This window comes from Mycteria americana, chromosome 8 (assembly GCF_035582795.1).
Source record: "Mycteria americana isolate JAX WOST 10 ecotype Jacksonville Zoo and Gardens chromosome 8, USCA_MyAme_1.0, whole genome shotgun sequence".
Classification (NCBI taxonomy): Eukaryota; Metazoa; Chordata; class Aves; order Ciconiiformes; family Ciconiidae; genus Mycteria; species Mycteria americana.
The window spans coordinates 34,347,271-34,368,015 of NC_134372.1; the positions used below are offsets into that span (position 1 = coordinate 34,347,271).

At 38.9% G+C, this 20,745-nt stretch overlaps 1 long non-coding RNA gene across 1 annotated transcript in view; it reads left to right on the plus strand.

Annotated features, from left to right (window-relative positions):
• The window catches only part of LOC142413745 (uncharacterized), a 32,064-nt gene extending 12,000 nt beyond the window's left edge, over nucleotides 1-20,064 (plus strand). Inside the window, exons 2-4 of the long non-coding RNA XR_012776890.1 lie at nucleotides 10,899-11,037; nucleotides 18,536-18,672; nucleotides 19,256-20,064. This is a non-coding gene — a long non-coding RNA (uncharacterized LOC142413745). The remainder of the gene's footprint in view (nucleotides 1-10,898; nucleotides 11,038-18,535; nucleotides 18,673-19,255) is intronic.
• Nucleotides 20,065-20,745: the final 681 nt, after the last annotated feature.

Here is a 20,745-nt window from a genome sequence, read left to right on the forward strand (position 1 = left end):
ACAACAATGCTTCCACAGAGTGGGCAGGGAGGAAGTGAAGGAGAGCAGGTTTCAACAGAGCTGAGCTTAATGCCACAAACACTTTCTCTATTGTGGCTTGCAAAGTCCGTCAGCCTGACTTAGCAGAATCGAATGTTCTGAGTTTTCTTGGGGCAGATATCGATGTGAACAGCCATGGGATGTGAAAAGTGTTAGGTCTCTGACTTCTGTAAAAGAAACCGCAAATTTCCAAGCATTTAAAATACAGTTTCTGGGTGACTCTTTGAGTAATCATTAAAGTTACCAGCACATGTTTGTTTACTCTCAGTTTGTTCATTCTTTGAAATAGTTGTGCTATGGGAAGCATGCCCAGTATCTTTAAGGTATTTGATATGATGACAAAGATTAGGAATTACAGTGAATCAGACTAAATTACATGAAAATATCTCTTGTTATTCAGGAAAGTTAAAAAAAAAAAAAGTTTCAGTATCTTGGAAGACTAATATGCCTATGATGTAATCTCCAAAACTGACAGTCTCTAAAACTATGGATAAGTACACAAAGAAAATAGTTGAAGAGAAATCCTTGCCTATAAATGTTGAGATATTTTTACAAATTACCTTTTTATGTCTCCTGATAAATGTTCCGACTTCTTTTTGTTTCTTCTGCATCTTAACTGACAGTCCCCCTTTTCCATCAGCTCCTGTTTTATGTACCATTTGTCAATTTTGTCTGCCTTCCCAGATCATCTTAGATTTCCTTTAATCTTTTGATACCTGCTTCACCGTGACTACTACATCCTTCTAATTTCCTAGACTTTGCATTCACTGGCATTCAGCTATTAGCATTGCTAATTTTTTTTCAGTCTCATAATAGTGGTTTAGTACAGTTATAGGGTCTGGTCCTTTGTTGTTTGTGCACTGAAATCCCCACTAGTCAGATTTCTTTTGGTGGGCAGACCTGCAGGATTTCCTCTGATGTCTGTTGTTGTCCAGGCTTCCAACTAACAGCTACAGCTGACTCAGCTTTCCTGAAAACTGAGTTTGCCACATACTTTCTTCTTTTCCTTGACTATCCCGCTTCACACATACTACATTCAAAGTTTTCTTGTTAGTTTTATTACAGCATTTTTGTAAGATAGTTTGTCTTCACCAACACAGCTTTCCAGCCACGAGCAATTGTTAGCTATTCCTAAGTTGCATGCGTGGGTGTTTCAACAGTACTTACCACCATGATCTTAAAAGATAAATATTTATTACTCAGTAGAAGTGTTACTTTTAACCATGGACATGCTAGAGCCTTTTAAACAAAATGTTGCTGTGTTGGATTGCGTTAAGATTGGACAAATATCTGGATGTTTCTAACCTTTCCAAATTTATTTAGGTATTTGTGAGAAAAAAGGTTTTTGTTTCTCTTAGTGTCTTTTAGATGTGTTATTTTTGCTCCGACCCTAATTGTCTGGGAGCCAGAGAAAATACAAATTTTCAAAGCATATGAAACATCAGTTACAGCCTTATAATCTTCTCTGGGACATAGCCATTTCCTCTAACTCACTGAAGACATTGCTTCAAGGAAAAAAATGTATTTGTTCTCTGTGGCATTTCATTATTTGGCTTTCTTGAAACAGCCAGTTAAGGAGCTAGTTGTTTCTGATGGTGATGGCAGTTGCTACAATCCACATGAAGTATCTGACTGTGGTTTTAAGATACATGATATAAATTATAGCATGGATAACTTTTCTGTTATATGTTAAACAACTTCACTCATTTGCTTCACAAAGGCACCTAAAGAATTCCATACTGATCATTTAAAGCTGTTGGTATCATAATCAGGTACTCATCTATTCTTAACTTGCATGGCTTGCAATTACTTTTTGGATTTCTTCATCATTATTGTGTAGTCTTTATATTTCATGTTCTCCATAATCTCACTGATTTATTTTTACTCACAAGACCAACAGTTGCAGCTCCTTATCATTTTAGATTTACTGCACAAGAGCAAACACAAACAAGAGAATTGTATAAATGCAACTGTGCATAAGAATGCCTAGGGAGATTTGCAAAGGCCTAGTTAAATGTCCTACTAGCCACATGCACGTTTGATGAAGATTTCATAACACTTACTGAATTTATGAACGGTGAACACGGTGCTACAAACACACGTGTTTGTATGGTGCTACAAACACGGTTGCCAGGAAATGTGTAGAGAAGATAAAGTTAGTTATTACTGGCCATTAAAAATCGTAGAGCTACTAGAAAAAGAAAAATAATCAGCTTTAGTATCTTTTTCCTTCTTTTAAATGATATTATAGTAATTAAATTTTAATATGTAAGTTCTTTGTAGATCATTAGTGGTGTAACTCTGCATATATGTATCTGCTTCAGAAAACAATTCAGTCCATAATCTCATAATGTTGAATTCTACCTGGCAGTTTTATTTGAACTTAATTTCTTTTTCTTCTAATGCTGTTACCCTGAGAGTTATGAGGCAGGCATCAGCTGACAGCACCAGGGGAAGGATAGGTATTGGCAATGGCATAAAAGCAGAAGGGGAGGAAAAAGAATAGCTATTGTAGCATTTATCAGTATTCTACTAATAGTCTGCTCAGACACAACTCTGGAATAAAATAGACATTCATACTGCACTTTCTTTCAAAGGTTGAAGCTATTCATCTGCAGGGTTACAAGACAAAAGTCTAAACCTTCCAGATATTATAGCTGTTTCATTGTATTGTTATAATAAGAATGAAACACCTTTGCCTTAATAAGAAGAAACCATTGCCTTAGGTGTAAATATGCCACCCCATTCCCTTTGGAGGGAATGCAGATACAGACAGCCATCCTTCCTAGAGTGCTTTTTAAAATAGTGTCTTTACATCTGAAAACAAAACTGTCTGTAGCCAAATATTCCAAACAGGTAATGGAGGCAAGAGGCTTTTAGTTTAGGGCTTGATCGACCACCCGTTGATGTGTACAGAAAGGCTCTTGTTGTTTTCCATGGGGTTTTTACTGTTTCAGCGAAGGAGCATGGTTTCACTGTGTGTAACTAGGTAGAGATGTGCTCCACAAGAGCTCGTTCTTCTTTACTGTAGAAGAGACTTGAGCAACAGGGCAGGAAAGGTGTCCAGAGACAGCAGTCAAGTCTGTGAGTTCAGAAGCCCACCGGACATACTGCTATGTGAATGTATGTAATATCCATGGAGACCTTTGTAATTCTGATTCTGGGTGGCAGCTGTGCTGTTAGCTGTGTTCTCTTTCAGTGCTGTTAGTGAACGTACACTTTTTAGGCTGAAATAGAAATCCTTATTCACAAACCCAGTTCACTCAGGACTTTTAGGGCAGGACAGTTTAGATCTTGGGCTGGATTCAGACCATCTAACTCGGGTATCTGACTGAGATGCCTGAGTCAGGAGCTTGGGAGCACTCTCATGCAGAGACCATCTGACTTGGCCTCTGCAGATGTCTCACTCTTTCTCCTTGATATTACAGTGTTTCTAGGGCAGCTGCTTTCCTAAATTAGGGACCTCACCAAAGTGCGTCTGTTAAGGGAACAACATTGGGCTTGGCATTGGCAGACCTCTGACCTATTGCTACTTTTCTGTTGGAGGCGTTACACTTACAAACTTAAAGTCAACATTTCTTTCAAGTCGATATGCTTCGGATTTTGTCCAAGGTCTTATTTAGAAGAGCTAATTTTCTCCTTTGGTACAATGTGATTGTTAAGCAGGGAGAAAGAATTTAGTGAACAGTACAGGTTGTCAAAGATGGCATTTCAAAATGTCCAAAAATACTCCTCAGAATGGGTTATAGTTACCCAACAGTTTCCTCAAGAAAAATGGGGAATTCATTAAAAAATTAAATGCTTTTCATGTACTCAAGTATTTAATTTTTGTGTCAGTGAAATCAGTCAAGCCTGGTTTGTTTCAGGTTTTAAGATGTGTAGAGAGGATTAAAAATGAAAACCCCCCAACATTTTGAATTGCAAAAATGAGCTATTATTTTAAATTCTGGTTGAGAAAATGAGCTAGAATATTTTACTTATTTAGAAAAGCTGTATTTTCTTACAAATATTTAAACTAATGAATTTGTTCTTTTGAGAAATCCTGTATTCTGAAATTAAATGGCCATTGAATTTTCAGTTGGAGTATTTTATTGTTATAATTGTAGAACAGAGACAGTTAACTGTGATCCTTTATAAAACCTACTTAGTCAAAATATTAGAACATTGAAGTGGGTTCAGATTACATTAGAAAGCACTTGTCATATTCAAGATCATTGGCAGAGAAAGGAAAAGGAAAAAATAAGTTGTAAGTTTTAGGTATTATTATTCTGTGTATTTTACATCATTTGTTCTTCTGTAGTCAGTCATGTATGTTTAGATTTATGCAAGCTGAGTGAGAACATTTAAATAAATACTGCTTTCAGGTGGAGTAGTTTTCAACGCTTAAAGCTAAGGGTGATAATAGCATGGTATTTTTAAGCACAAGCAGTATTTGGTAACTCTGTAATAATTACACTAATGTCTTCTAGTTTTTGCTGTTCTCACTAGCGAGCCCTTGAAGGGAAATACTTTGTGTGCACGTTTCTGTTGTCTGCCTTGTGTCAGAAAATGCATGTAAAATGCTACCAAGTCTGACACCTACTTTGTCTCCAGTGTTTTCCTTGTGTAAATGACTAGCCAGCTGCATGGAAATAGGAAAAATGTCTGCTGTTTCAAACAAAACTTCCAGCTTTCTGGAGGTTATTCTCAGTTGAAGTCAATGAAAGAGAATATAACTGGGCTTGTTTTATGTGAGATAAACGGGCATAAAAAAGTCTGAGAGATGAACTTAGATCTCCTTTTTTGGTGAAAGTTTCTGGAAAGTAAAAGGCATAGATGAAACGTAATTAACCCCACCGCCCCCCGATGCATGCATGAGGGATTTTGCCATACACTTTTTTCATGCAGTTTTATGGACAACATTGAGGTTTCCACTGTCTCAAAGTCCTAAGAGCAAGTTTTTGACTCTTTGATAGCTGAAGTAAAAAGAGACACTGTTCTAATTATGAATGAAGAATTTAAAATTTTAACATTAAAAAGGTAACATGGAAACTCAGTTACAAGAGAGTAAGCTTTGCTGAATGCACTTTTGTATTGCAATATTTTAGAAAAATCGCTCACTAAAGATTTTTTAACACAGAAGCATAAGAAGATAATTTCCTTTTTTGACATGCTTTACCTTTGCAAAGTTACTGGGCTGTTGACAGGTACAACAAGACATGTGCTACACTTACATGCTATTAGTGCAGTAGGCTTTGAAAAATGTCTAATGCATTGGCATATCTGACAATTCAGGGTATTAGTTAACAGTAAGACTCTGTAAATAGAGTGAATTTTAGCTACAACTGCTGACGAGCATTCAGTCAACATCTGCAGTACAGGGCTGAACTATATACAACAAATCATGCCATTTTATGCTATAGAGATGGAAGTTGGCGTTATACAGTGTGTATGGTTCAGTCTGAGAGCAGTGGTAATTGCAATATATTGAAGTTTTGCATTGTAATAAAAATAGAGACCATTAGTGGATACCATTTATGTCATTAGTATTTAGTGGCTGTGTGTTGCAGCTTTTTTAGTGCTCATAAAGCTGTCTCTGCTTGCAGATATGTGACAGCACTGATATAAATTTAAATGTTTAGAAATCCATAGGACATAAAATATAGATAGTAAATAGGGGCATAACATTATAGACAGAACCTTAATAATTTGGCACACAAATGTTTATATATTTGCATGTCTAGTGCAGAGATTAGCATAATGGTGATCACGTTTATATTACAGAACTTGATTAAGTAGACAATAACAAACAAGGTAAACTGAAGCACATCATGCAAAAATGGCAGAGAATTCTTTCAGATCCCAAAAAGGGATTTTTCTCTTTATAGCCTTTTTACTAGTGATTATGTTAATTAACCAATAAAAAAGAAAATAAGGTTGTTAGGGAACCCTAAGATAGAGATTGGCTTGCACCTCTTTAACAGTAATGGAGCCAGCCAGCATAGGGAAGGTCATAAAATGTCTAGACCAAACCAGCAACATTTTGTCAGGAATCTGGAGGCTAGTGTGAGGGCAGTGAAGGAGCCGGCTGAGGAAAGATATCTTTGGAGGGCGGGGTGGGAAGAAGTCCAGGAATATAGCACAGGAGGATTTCCCTAAATACCAAGCGTTGTACATGAGCCAAGTGTGCGAGCCACATTGTTTGGGCTTCCCAGTGTAAGATTTTTGTTGAAATTCAAGAAATTTGGAAGCCTGTTTGATTTCCGTGCAGAAGATCTCTGGGAAAGCCATCTTCTTCCTTTGATTTAAGGAATGTCACTTGGATTCTGCTGGCAGCTATTCTAGGATCTTTAGGAGGTTCCTACCAGGGTTGATTTTTCCTTTAGGAGGTTCCCACCATGGTTGATTTTCCTTTAAGAGACTACCCATTGTGCTTACTGTCCCTGGTTTCTGTGTCAGTGACGGACTTGAAGCAAAAGATTCTGAGACTTGTCTTCTGCACACTCCATCCCCATCTTCTTCAGCTCTGACCTTTACATCCTGGAAACACCCTGGAGGTTTGTCACAGAGCTTGGGGGATTTGGAAATCAAATTACACAGCACTAAGGGAGAACACAGAAAACTATAAAAACACTTCAGTCATTAGGAGTGAAGTGACAGGAAGCAGTGTTAGAGAATGAATCTTTCCAATTAATTTTCTTTTCAGAGCCCTTTTCTCAACATTTTTAATTCTAAGTGTGTATGAATGCTTTGGCAACATTAGTTGTGTCTTTCAGAAGAAAAGAAAACCTTTGATAAACCTTCTGAATTTCTTGACTAAACGATGATCGCACCCTGATTGTTTTGTATCCTTGTAGTCAGGCGGGAAAGAGGAGAGTGTAAATGATGGTGGGAATGTACATTTGCAGAAAGCTTGTGGCTTACGTTAATAGTTGTTAAGGTTAGAAAATGAGATGCTTTTCAGGAGCTCGAGTAATAAGCAGAAGTGAAACATAAGCTTTCCGTACAGTGAATATAAATAATTCTTTCTGTGGCTCCTAGTATTTCTTACAATCTTAACTATGGAAAGTGTTAAACTGGAAATCTTATTGTTCCTTTACAAAACATATTTTTGTCTATTTATCCATTCAGAACAGACTAAAATGTAAATCTGTAAAAGCAGCTTCAAAGCAGCTATTTCTATTCATCTAAATTCTGAAATCTTTTTGAAACTTTTGGGTTTATTTCTGATTGCGGGATTCAGTGTCACTTAGCACATTGAATACTGATGGCTTTGAACATACAGTATGGCACAAAGCGATAACTTGGCAGTGTGCACTACCCTGCTGAGAGACAATTCTAAAGGAAAAGTGATTTTTATGCTGGGGTTTTGGTTGATTTTAGAATTAGGGGAAATATTAAAAAGCATAACAAATCTTTTAATTCCTCTCTACACTACTAAATTGCTTGTTACCTTATTTATCCAAGTAACAGTTACCTGAGAGCAGAGGCTGCTTTATGAAGCCATTCTCTACATAGAATTGTGCTAAAGCCACTAAAGGACTGAAATCATAATACAGGTGAACAGATGAGTTTTGCAGTAGAGAGTGTTATGCTTGACTGGGTCTGTGCATACTTACCAAAAACATATATAAAGGAAGAAGAGTATTAGAATGATTTAAGAGACATGGGCTCTCTAAAACCTATTGTCTCATAAGGTAGAAGGCAGAAGACTAGGTTTCTGGCAAAACCTGGGTGAATCTGAGAAAACGCCATCCTTCAAGGTATTTGTATTGGAATAATTGTTGTAACTGTAGTTACTGTAAAGCCCGACACTAAATCTTAGCGTAGCTTATTCCATTAAGCAGGACAAGCAGATGTAATGTTTTGAGTTGGAAATGAATGTTGAAATGGTGGTACTTGAAAGGACTATGGGTAGGACTATGTAAAGCAGATTTTCTTACTCTTGATAATATGTTTTCTCTTCCTGTATTTTCTTACATCTGTTTTTTAAGTTCACTTTTGTTCTGACTGCTAGGTGAACCTTGGTATCTAGTTGCTCTCTTGTACTTCTCATATCTTGCAGGTAGGCAGAGTATCCTCCCAGATTCTTACGGGGCATTCAGCCTTATTAGGTTACCCAAATTACTACAGGTCACAGCTGAGATGCATTAGTGACATTTAATAGGAAAGTTTGCCCAATATAGGCTCTGCTGTTCTTACTGCTTGTTACTGCTTTCATAAGAAGCACAGGAGATTATTGAAAGATATGTTTATAAAATATACAGTACAGTAAAGCTACACACCAGGTTTATGCCAAATTAGGTCTTGAACCTGAATGGATTCAGGCATCTACTGCAGTGTAGATTACAGTTCCCTGTGTGACCTCACACATGTAGGTTGGCCTCCTCCTGGCTTATTTAACCCCTCTGCAAAATTGAGAACAAGAAGTACCTCCATGAAAAAACAGGTATGCATCTGGACCCAACTGTCCTGGGTAAATAAATTACAGATAAAGCAGTGGCTCAATTGGAGGGATAATAAAGAGGAAATGTAAGTCTCTTTGTGTCCTACGCACATTTATCATTAACTTAGTGGCGTACTGCGTTTACATTTATTGGGTATGTTTAGTCTCACTGGACTTCCAGCAGAACAGATCTGGGGTCATCATCTTTTCCTGCAATTCAGTACACGAGAAGCACTATGTGGTTAGTCTTATTGGAGGGAACACAGGCAGCAGGCTTTAGTGACTTGCGAATGAATCAATAAAGCATGTTCCTGTAGGTTTCTGAATTGTCTCTTTCATTAAGAATGGAATTGGGCAGTGGAAGATCGATTTTTGTGGCAAATCAGAGTTTTTTTAGCAGTCTTTCGTTTAGACTGTGGATTTTTGGAGTCACAAAGCTTCATCGAAAATTTTATGCAGGATTTAAACTGCAACAAGAACAGTAAATAGTTTAAGTGTCCTTTTTCAGAACACTTTTGTGAACTCAAAATCACATGAGACCTGATCTTTAGCAATCCCCACAGTTGACTAAATCAGTGGAAAGCTGCTAAGCTCCCACAGCTGAGGAACATGGCTCATGGAGTAGCTGACATGATGTTGGTAAGAGATACTTGGAAGTGTTCACAAAGAAATGTTACTGTTGTCTAAAGATACAACTGAGAATTGTGTCTTTGTATGTCATAATTGCTTACAACAGCTCTTGACAATTGAGATGTGTGACGTAATTAAACTCTGCTTGAAATACAGTCATGCTTTAGAATCATCTAAAGTAATGATTATTGTACAGGTATGGAACAGGCTTAGGTTTTGGCAGAGGGGTGTTTTAAATCTACTTATTTTTGCTTTGTCACCATGTGGCTGTGAAGTTCTGAAGAAACTTACCTTTACAGATGTGGTTCATCTGAAAATTCTTTTCCTGCATGGCACATACAGGCTTAATTGAGTGTGAAGGTACACCTTGACAGTATGCTTTTAGGATAGTATAACTTGCTTATGGGTAATGCAATGTTTATCTTGGAACCTATGCTTTTAGTACACACATGTGCCTTTCTAGCATCCTGAACCAATGTTAGTTTCACGGACACACAAGGGGAGCGCTGCATATGCACTTCTTAATTTTTTAACAGGCTCATCAAGTCAGAATTTATATTTGCAAATCCTGAGGGAGCTGGGGAAACATGTGCTGAGCCCAGACAAAAATCAGCTGAATCAAAATAAAGAGCAGCATCAACAGTAATAACATAGAAGCACAGAGCTTTATTAAGAATTCATAAATTGCCAGGCATTACTTTCCACATAGATAATGTTGTAAGTTGTTGGCTATCAATAAGTCACTACATATTCCAAAACAAGTCTAAACCAAATATGTTATCATAATATGTATCATCACCTGTTATATATACTTAGTTTTAGCTTGCATCTACATACCTGCAGAAGATAAGAGTGTTCTCCAGCAATTCTCTTGAGAGGCAGTTACATTAATTTTCTAGTAATTACTATGTAAGACTTGATTCATGTTACCTATATATAAAGAGTTTACGAATCATTCATTGCTTGGTGCAAACCTGAATCTTGATTCTGCCTTGTTGTTCCCTCCTTGGGGTACCTGTATAGACATCCTTCCTAGTTGACTGTAGAAGCGTGTAGAGTTACGTTTATCCCTAAAGGATGCCCATAAATGCTATACACAGAACATTAAAATGTTACAGCTCTGTTTGTGGTGCAGCAATAGATGCTGGTGGTACGGTGCCTTAGTGGGTGGTTTCTAGTTCAATTTTCTGTTACACATTCATAATTTGTGATACTGCTTTAGCGCTGTTGTGTTGCAAGCCTTGGTGCTCAGGAACTTATTAAGGTTGGGTGAACTTTGCAGCATCTAGAGGTCTGGCTAAGATAACAGAAATCTGAGTAGTTTTTCAGAGCTTAATGAGGAGTGGGCTTTTCTTTTCTCTCAGTGTTTTCATGTGGAAATATTTCCCTTTTCAGTGGTGTATCAATTTTTGTAGGATGCCTTGTCATCCGGGAGTAGGAGGCAGTGAGCTGAAGCTATGTGCTTTCTGTCTAGAACAGAGCATTCCTTAGTTGGGAAGAACATCAGCAGATGTTTCTGAGGAGCTTTCCTAAGCAGGGTTTTAATACTGTCTTTGATGTCCAGAGGAGAATGCAGCTTTAGCCATGTAGAATTCTCTGAAGCAATTAATAATGTAATAGCCGTAATTAAGGGTCTGTCACACAAGAGAGTAAGAGAGGAGTAAGAGACTGATCATTATTCATTGTCATGTTTACAGGAGAGGTTATACAGCTCTCACTGGAGACAAACTGATAGCTATCACTCTGGGAGACTATTTTTGCACTCACTAAAGGTGAATTGGTGTATTTATTTTGATTTTCACAGGTTCCATTGCAAAGAAGGCCCAGAAACTGAAGGCTTTATTCTGTCTTACTCACAAAAAATATCTATTCAAGTCAGCAAGTAGTTTGATTGAATGACGGCAGTGAAACTAGTCCATACTGGAAATTTTTTTAGAAGAGAGGTGAGTTGTATTTTTCTTTCAAAACTTGAGTGTGGTTAACTGAGAGGAAATGGAAAATCTGGTAAGCGGGTTGCCCTAAAATTAGAACCATCCCTCAAAGCTGTGGACAAATGCTCTCTGTGTTAAACATGTCATCATTTCCCTATGAGAGTGCTCCAAAAAGGATGTATTTGGATCTGCTCAGCAGGGAGAGAACATAGGAGGCATCCTTGATTCTGGACTTTGATGAATCCTTCACGGTAAAAAGGCATGCTAAGGTTGTGAACGTATGCATGCAATTGCTTGCATGTTTCTGAATGGTAGAATTGCTCATACCACTGGTGAGTGCAGCTCATCCAGACTGTAGTGTACCAGCACCTCCATGGGGCCAAAATATGGACTGCCAAAGCACTGCATAGCAGAGGGAAGTAAAAGTGAGTGGGAGTGACAGCCTGACAAGCTCAGTTGAGAAGACATGCTTTTAAGTGTGGGGTAATAAATGATAGTGTAACTGCTGAGAGGGGATGATGGATTTTCCATTTGCAGATTAAGGCTGGAATTATTTCAGCAAGATGTGTTTTAGTCAAATAAGAGTTATAGGGATTGATACAGAAGTAACTGAGTAAAAATCTGATGTAGGAGGTCAGACCGGAATGTATGATGGCACACTTAGATCTTAAAATTTTTTAAAATGTTAAACTGAAACCTCTCTATGTTAGGGTTTGAATAGCATATCTCAGTGGACTTGTAAACATCCCAAGCGGCACTAAGGTTTCAAATGGGATTGTAATGTTTGCATGAACCCATGCAATGAAACATTGCATGCCTGAGGACAGTTGGCCTTATAATCCTTGCTTGTATAATGGAGATATCCAAACAGTGGACACGAGCAAAGTTAAATGTGTTAAAAAAGTTAAATGTGTTGTGGATGAAAAGGAAAAGGAGAGTCAGTGAGTGTTAAAAAATGTCAGACTGTCATAGAAGGATAATAGTGTCCTTTGGCTTCGGTTCCACACATGGGCATTTAAAGCCCTCGTGTAAATCCTACGGAAGTGAGGAGCTGAGGGAGTTCCACTGACTTCAGCGGGATCATTTTGAAGAACAGGGCTAAGTGATTCTTAGTGGACTGGGACAGAGAAGCATGCTACTGACATGGTAGCGTGCTTCCATCCAACAGGATGGATGACAACATCTTTTTCATCTAAGGCTCTTTTTCAAGTCCTGATAAAATTTGAACTATAAAAGAAGGTACATAATAAGAACTTGGTGAAGTGAAGAAAAAAAATCCAGAATGAAAATTTTGACTCTTGTGCTTCCCCTTCCTCTATTAAGCCTCATGTGGGCTTTGTATGAGCCTAGGAAATGCCCATGGAAGTGGTCCCCAATTAGTGATAAACAGCGCTGTGGAGCTGTAGGGTGGAATAGGCTTAGAAGAATTTTTTTTTAACCAGAATTTTACGAGAGTTCCCCAGGGTGAAATAATGCCATTTCTGTCTGGATAGAAATATTTGTCCTTGGGGTTGATGTTTTGTTAAAACAGAACACCCAACCAGCAATGTTGAACTATGCTATTTCAATGTTCTTAGGGAGAAGTTTAAGGCAGTTAAAAAAAAGATGTATTTTAACTTTCTGTATAGAAATATAAAGCATGTCAGTTTAAGAGATCATGTTAAAGTAAAAAAGAAAAAAGTATTTACCCAAACCAAAATTCTTTTGCCATTTCATTTCATGGAAACGTGAAGTCCCTTAGGCATTTATAGTGTTTTGAGATGGCCTTCTTACTCACATAGAACACTTGGTTACTTCCCAGCTCTGCCTTACAGGTTCACAGGTTGGTATGGTTCACAGTTAGCACAAGAATTAGTTGAAGACCATAGCAATTAAATATTTTTATAGCTTATTGTCATATTCTAAATACTAAATGATTCTGACATACATTCTCAGAGGGATTTGACAGCTGACCTGCAGACTGTGCACTGCATTTGCTTACATATTTAAGCTACTAGTATTTCTAGGAAGCTATAGTTTATTAATTCATTATTATTTTATTGATGTTCAATTGATGTCTTATTAAATGTAAATTAGATATTTGGGAATAATAATTTAATGGGATGAGGCAGGTGAGATTCCCCCAGGATAGTTTGTAATGAAGCTTCAAATTGTTAATAATCCTAAACTCATAAATTAATTATTAAGGGTGAAACAAATGCAAAAATACTGAAATAAGCTGTGAAAATGTTAAGTGGTGGTGAACAGACACATCATCTGCTGGGAGACCTGTGCGATAATGTACATTTGGCACTAAGTCACATAAGTCAGAATCACGTCAATGCTCCCTACTCCTTCCAACCATTTAATATTTTGGCATGTATCTACCCCTTGTATCCCATTATTATGCTACGCCATTCTGTTCACAGACGTTGTGCTTTGCCTGGGAACAGTGTTAATTTAATACACTCAGCTGACCTCGGAGGCACTGAAATGACATGGCAGCAGCGGTCCGGAGTGCTGCAGTATATCCTGCTGTTAGCAGAACTGCTGTGGGGACCATGTACTTTTCTGGACAGTTGTCTGCGAACTCTTTTGGGAAAAGGGGGTGAGTTGGCTCTTTGACCACACTGTAGGTGTCGAGTAGGACGCATCCTCTCACTTAGCTAACTTTCATCCTGTCCATGGAAGACAGGTTTCCCAGTTGCTCCTCTGATTTTCTTGAAGAGTTAGCAAGGAGGCCATAGGTCTCCCTCAGATAAGAAAAGAAAGAAGGGAGAACCTACCCTTATGTAGAAAAGAAGGGACGTAGAGAAGGAGAGGATTCTGTTAGTGTATTTTCCGGTTTTGTTTTTTTTTTTTTTTTTGATCCCCAGCATACTGCAAAGGACTTAAGAGATCCAAAAACCTCATTTCTTCAGTAAAAACATCACCACTATCCCAGCCTTTAAAGACAGAGCTAAATCCCAAGGGAGTACTCAGTATCTGTATTTGGTACTCACTGCAGTGGGAACTGCAGAAACTTAGCACTTCGTAAAATGCTCCTGGTAATTTGAAGAGTTAAGTCATGCAGCAGGTTAGTAAACGTAAAAAAGCTTAGTGCCTAAAATTAATGTCTTGATACTTCTGTCAGTGAAGTAAGGGATACACAGAATGCTGAAAAATCTGGCCCCATGACCATAGTGTTACATGTAAGTAGTGGTGACATAAGCATTCAGATTGGGATTTGGATGTATCCAGTGTGGAATTTTGGCCCAAAGACATTTTCAGTAGCGTGATAGATGGTTTTCCTGTAATATTAAAGTTGAAGGCACTCTTGTTACTCATGTGGTGTTTCTGAAAAAAAAGCTCAATTAAATTTTTGTAGAAAATGAACAAAGGGCTTAGTCACTGGCTTAGACTTACACCTAAAATTATATTACAGGAATTTGATGGTTATTGAATGGCCCAAAGAGTTGCAAACTAGAAATTTGGCTTAATACAAGGTACAGAAAAGAGACAAATATGCTGCTTTTCTGATGAAAGACCTTGGTTGCTAGAAAGAGAGTATTCAAGCTTATGTTTTGCTGGGGTTTGAACAGTGTGGAATAAACAGATAACACTGTGCCTTTTAAATAATGTTTTCTTAAATAGTGAAACTATAACCTAATGAAGAAATTGCAGTAATCACATTTCCTCAAAAATTGAGAATTAGAGTATCTCTGTAATTGAAGTGCTGTATTTTTCAAATATAAATCTTCTGGCTAATACGTTTTTATGTATTTTTGTAATTACAGATTTTGAAATCAACTTGCTGTTGAAAAATAGAAAATTCTGATCCCTCTCCCTAACAGGGTAAGGACAGAGGAGTCACTTGCGTGATTTGCAGCATCCATAGCAAAATGACATTCTTTTTGGTAGCTGTGAATGGTTATTCCTGTGCTTCTGCCAGGATACTCATGGATACGGAAAACAGATCCAGCTTGAATCATTCTTCTCTTTTTTCCTGATGTGCCAGTCCAGCATGGCCTGGTGGAACTGTTGGCAAGTTCCTGTCCATACAGTCGCTGACGCTTTTCTGGGGAACTACATTAAGCAATTGCTTGGGTCACCAGATGCCTGTTCCTCCTCCTTCACCTGCCTGCACAAGCTGGACTTGGAAGAAGGTCCTGCCCTGCTCTTGGCGTTCTTTGCGCACTCCCCGGATTTCTTGTGACGCATGTCAACATGGCAAAAAAACCCCTTCCCAGGCTCTGCTTGCTGCCATGGATGTAGGTGCGCTGTGAGAGATGAATAAATGGTTTGTAAGATCCCTACCACTTTCTGATTTAGGAATAAGAGAAGTCTCAAGGCTAGTTTCACGCTTGGGGCTCCTCTTTTTGCTGTTTTCTTGTCCTGCAAGAAAGTGAGATGTAAGTTACTTCAAACACAGCACCTTCTTCTGCAGCTTTTATGCAGACAAAGCTGTTGTTGAGAGAATGCATCTGTCTGTGTAAGAACTGAAAGATTAAATAGACATTAAGTAGGCATTTAAGCTGTTTGGGGCCCTACATACCTCTGGTGTGTGTACATAAAGCTGGGCTCAGGGACTGTAGCAAACATCCTGCAGCCTCCAGAGACACCTACAAATTTGTGGTTCTGCATTTGCCCTTGTCTCTCTTTAAAATGCTGCTGTTACTGTTGTTGCTGCACATCTTTATTCAAGTTACGTATGTTGAGGTGGAGTAGAGGATAACATTTATAGTAGTTGGTAATCAAAATGAAAGAGGAAACAAAAGAAAAGGCCAATAATGCAAGACTATCATTAAGTGGCAAATATAATTTGTCTAAGGTGTTCCTTCTAAATTAGATGGAGGCAGCATTTTATCAGATCGGTATCGCCTCAGTGACTCCAGTACAGTCTTGGTGGCTTTTGGCTAACAAATATGAAGAATTGTGGTATGCCCTATGCTTAAACAGTAAGACCAAAGAACTTCGTGAATTCGTAACTCTTGACTGTGGTCAGAAATCCCTGTAAAACTGGGATTGGCAATGTCCAAGGGTTGGAGCTGATACAAATCACATATATGGCCTGATTAGCTATGAAGCCAGCCTCGTAGATCAGTCACAGCCAGAAGTGCAAAGCTCAACAGCAAACTGAGCTTAGTAGTAAATATTACAGCTCAAAGAGTACATGCCCTGGTTCTTGGTGGTGTTAATGGAAAAACATCTATTGACTTCATTTGGAGTTTGAGCTGCCTGTTAGAGGAAGTGCCTGAAGTATTTAACCCAGTTGTTGCCCATCTTTATCTGCACAACTTACCCAGCCTAATCCTTTTAATTACCAATATAATGTGTTTTTGCTGCAACTTAATGCTATAATATATTCGTACTCAATGTTACTGTGGTGCAGCTGGAAGTCAAATACTGTGTTTTATTTCAAAATACAGGGTGGGAATAGAGAAAGCAGGTATCATAAGGAGGGGCAACCTCATAATAGGAAATTACATTTCAATTAAATTTTCAGAGGGGAAACGATATTCTAGGTATGTTCTGTATCAAAACATCATGGTAGCCTGTTGACAGAAGGAAGCAGCTCATTGTTTCTTAACTGGCCTTCATTAAGACTTCACTCTGCAATAGGAGTCCCTGACTGGCAGCACACTTTTTCATCTGTGGAGATCAAAGCCTCCTAGACTAAGCAAACCTTAACAACTTGCCCCAAGTCCAAAGAAACAGTCCTTGGACTGGAATCCAGGCATCCTGAGTCATAGCCAGCACAGCTTAACACTCAAGACCAGACTAAATGTGCCTCTCTAGGATCTCCTAGAAGGAAAGAGTCATACATATGCATGCATACAAACCTATGCATCTGGCAACCTCACACCTTGCTGAAGACAGCTCTGCAGTGGGAAGGCACATCACGGCTGCATTTTTCGTCAGGAGAATATGCTAATTTTTTCTGCAACAACTGTATATAACCTGACAATTACTCTCTGCAGTCTCTTGGATTAACTTTACCTGTGGTTGAGTTTAGAATCCCCAAATGATTATGTAATAGGTACACGATACCTGATAATATAACAGGCCTTTTCTAATTTTTTTAAAGCTATATTAACATAATTTCTTAGGTGTCATCGTCTCTTTTTCAACGTTAATCCATTGTGAATCATGCACACAGAGCAAAGAAAGACCAGAACCTATCGCAGCCTGTGAGCAGCAAGAAATTGCAGCTGGATGACTGCGTAAGGGGTTTGCAAGACCGCCAGTAATTTTTTTATATTCAGAGTTAAATAGAGCAATAAGATGGAATTTAAGCTTTAGTGCAATGGAGTGAGGCTCTTCAGTCAATCAAATTATAGTTCAATCAGTTCATTTTAATCACTTCTCTGGAGAGAAGTAAACCCCTATGTTGAAGAATATGCAGCAATTTTATTGCTGGAAAGTTTAATTGTTTCATTTTTCCTTACCGTCTGTAACACACTAGACTTTTAATCAGTGGGAACTGAAGTTATAATGAAGTAAAGTCCACTTTCCACAGTTCACAACTAGCTGAAAATAATTGGGTTGAGACTCCCATCCAGACAGTGTAATGCCTCTGGCATTTTCCTGAAAACTACACTTAATTGCTTTGCTGATGTTGTTAAGTGGTCCTGAGGGGGATGAAGTAGTAAAGCTGCCCACATATGCAGGGAAACAATACACAAAAAATGTCTTACAAGGTCCTTAAAGGAGGACCAACTAGTGACTAGAAGACAATATATGGCTTTTTTTTTTCTTTTTCTTTTTCTATACCAGAGAGAGCACACAGGAGAGGCTGATAAAATAAACTGTGGAAATTCTATAAACACTAACAGTATTTCTATTTAAGGGCAGAAAGCTTGGGACTAGAAGTAGAGAAAACATCAAGGCAGACCTCTTGCAATCAAACCTGCAACTTAAGGCAAGCCCAACTCGGCATTTTTATGCTGAACGCCAGTTAGCGTGCTGCCTATCTTCAGCACCTTGGGCTGAGGAACAGATGTACTCTTGTCCCCAGGGAAGGAGGACAGCTTGCTCTCTGTGCTGTGAAGTGACAGGATGTGAGCCAGCTATGAGCTGAAAGCCTTGTCCAGGCATCAGTGGGACCAGCGAATGTACCCCATTAGGCGCTAAACGTAGCCAGAAAAGGAATAACACTTTGGAATTTCTCCCTATTTAGTGCATTCATGGGCAACCCTCCTCAGTTGGATGGTGTTTGTTTAAAATGATGAATTAACTGCTAGACTCAAGGATATATGCTGATGTAGAAATACATTAGTTGTTAAATAGAGAAAAATATTTATTTAGGACACATGAATTAGGTAGTGCCCATGAACTTGAATTTAGGGTTGGACCTGGAGTTATTTGGCGACACGAGGGCAATAGGGCTAATTTAGCTTTAAGCAAGTGGTGGTTTGTTGTTTTGGTTTTTTTCCTTGTTTATTTACATATGCAGGCACAGTAAAGTCTCTCTCAACAGCTTGACCTTCCTCAGCTGCTATCTGTGTAAACTTCAGTATGGCCTTTGCTTATTTTATTCTTGCTTTCACAGGCTCTGAGCTGAACTACCCCCTGAGGACTTTCTAGAAAGGAACGTAGGCAAAATTTAGGCACTGAATTCTAAAGCTGAAATCTTGAAAGTTCCCTTAACCCTACGTCTGACCCTGCGGACCCCTCAAGAGCCTCCAGGTTGGTACCTTGAATTTTGGCCAGCAAAGCTCTCCCAGCACCTGAAATGATGCTTTTGTCCACTGAGACATGCTTAAGTCTAGACAGGACTTGAGAACCTTGGCATGTAGCCCCACATGACCGATCCCCATAATATTAATAAGCTTTAACACCTGTTTCTCCTAGGGCCAAATAGTAACCTCCCATGTGCTGGTAACCGCCAACCACATGCCAAGGAGATCAAGCTGTCAGTTTTGAGACTAGCGCTGGGAGTAGCCCATTGTGTCTAATTTACTCTGCTTGCGTGCCTCTGGGAGACCAGCTCAGCAGCAGCAGTGGGTGTGCAATGCTGTTGCTGGGGTCCCTTTGTGGGATGAGTAACATGGTATGGAATGGTTCTAGCAAATGCAGCAAATGAGGACTGTGTTGTGACAACTGATAGGAGACTCTGCTGGGGTTTTGTACTCTTACTGATGCTGAAGGACTGCAGGAACCAGGGCAAACCTTCACTGCAGAGGGAAAAAACCTGATGTGGCTGGCTGAAATTTGCGACTGTGTTGTCTGGCTGTTTTAGAGGGTACTCACCCCTGAGCCTTCTTTTTAGAGAAAGGGTTGCTATCCCAGAAGGAGAGGTGCTTCCTGGAACTGTGATGCAATACTGTGCAGCACCACTGGGCAGCTGGACCTCACTTCTAAGCAGACCTGCTTGCCGCGTCTCACGTGCTTTGAAGTCTTACCTTGAGTCTGAATGGAAACAAGGAGGAGCGAATGATTTGACACACATTCTCCTGATTGGACATGCCATAGGGTTACAACATGGTGTGTCCTCCAGAAGAAATCCAAAATACATGTTCCTGTACAGGCACAGATCTGACTGTTCCCTTGATAAACTGTTCATGTAGAAAGATACAATTTGCATGGTTGTCATCAAAGCCAGCATATGTATTCATCTGTGGAAGCATATCAGACACCATATGTCAGTAATGTGCCTTTGATATGTTGGTGTCTGAATGATTTTTTTAACAGCTGAGCGGCATATGTTTAAATGTAAACATCTGTTCTATGTTTGTACTGTACTGTCTGTATTCTTTATTTCTATATTTTCCCTTGACTAAGAGTTTGATTCAAACCCAGGAAGAGTGTGGGATTCATCCTATTTTTAAAGAAATGCAGTTTTTGTAGTATTTCAGCATGTGGCCGATGTGTGTATCTTTTCATAGATGAGAAGGGCATTTTAAAGAGAACTTTTTCCCTTTTGGTAATGAGAAGAAACTCTGTTTACAGGCAAAATAAAAATTTTCTATGACCAGAAGTTTGTTAAATGAAAAGATTATTGTTTTAGTGTTGGGCAGGTTCTGTAATGTATGGATTTACTGAAAAGCAATCCATGTAAGAGTGGTTTGTTAAACCATGGTGACAGTAAATTGGTTTTATCCAGAAACTTTTCCAGTGCAGTTAAAGAACTTGCAGTGTAATAAATGACTTAATAAAGGAATGAAATAATACACTATGTTTGTTAGGCTATTTATTATACATGGGTGAAACTGAAAACCAGTGTCACAACAAAGGGATTCAAAAGCAGTTATTGCAACTCATCAATCAAATGAGCCACTGGAGCACCATTCAGGATGCTACAACCAGCCTAAAAGGCACAGTTTGGTCAAAAGTAATGAACAATACCTTACTATTATAGCAAGATGACAAGAGACATTATGAACCAACTGGGACCATTGGGACAGGCTAGGGCTGAGTGTCTAATGCTACAGTACGGGAGGTGCTTAAGAAACATTGCAAAGTGAGCAACCCTGTTGGACTCACCTGTGTGGTGGCAGGAGGAGGCTCCAGAAAGAAGCAGCCACAGTGGCAAGTTGTGTACCAAGCGTTACGAGGGCTGCTTCGGTCAGAGCGTCAAGCAGACGCTCTCATGAGTGTCCCGCGACTGCTCGTTTCTACCTTTTGATAAGAACTCACCCAATTTAGCTACGAATAACGAATGTCGGCTCTTGGTGGACTTACCGCAGTCTGGTCTTCGTATGCTGTTTGTATGGCTTGGCTCAGGCCTTAAAAAACCCCCAAAACAAGCAAACAAAAAAA